Here is a 540-nt window from a genome sequence, read left to right as displayed (position 1 = left end):
ATCACTGAGAACAAAGATTCACAATTTTAAATGGAAGAGTATGAGAGGGTTTCGCGGGCCAGCAAAAGTTACTGGCGTGCCATGTTTGGCACGCGTGCCAGGGGTTGCCCACCCCTGCCCTAAACCCAGTGCCTTATTATAATAACACTTTATATCTTGCTCACCTTGAAGATCCATGGAGTCAGTGAGGGAGGGTCTTCTGTACACAGTCCTTTAACGAGCAGGTTCCTTCCATGCTGTGGCTTTGCCATCTTCAACATGTCACTTCAAGGGTACTTGGGCATCATCAAGAGAGAACACACTGGAAGGCACACACCTCTTAATTGTCTTGATTGGGCATTGAAACGTCTCTTCTCACATTTCATTCACCAGAACTGATCATGTGGTTCCATTTCTAAGTGCAAGGCAGTTGGGAAATACCTGGGTACACAGAAAGAGGAAATGTATTTGGTGAATATCTAGCTAATCTTTGAAACTGTTCGGATTCTAATTTGCTGGTCATGGTTTCGGTCTAGTTCTAAATGAAAAAGATGGAATGAG

The sequence above is a fragment of the Myotis davidii genome, unplaced genomic scaffold (assembly GCF_000327345.1).
Source record: "Myotis davidii unplaced genomic scaffold, ASM32734v1 scaffold185, whole genome shotgun sequence".
In the NCBI taxonomy this organism is placed as follows: domain Eukaryota; kingdom Metazoa; phylum Chordata; class Mammalia; order Chiroptera; family Vespertilionidae; genus Myotis; species Myotis davidii.
The sequence above is the reverse complement of the archived record's forward strand: the minus strand, read 5'-3'. Positions refer to the sequence as shown.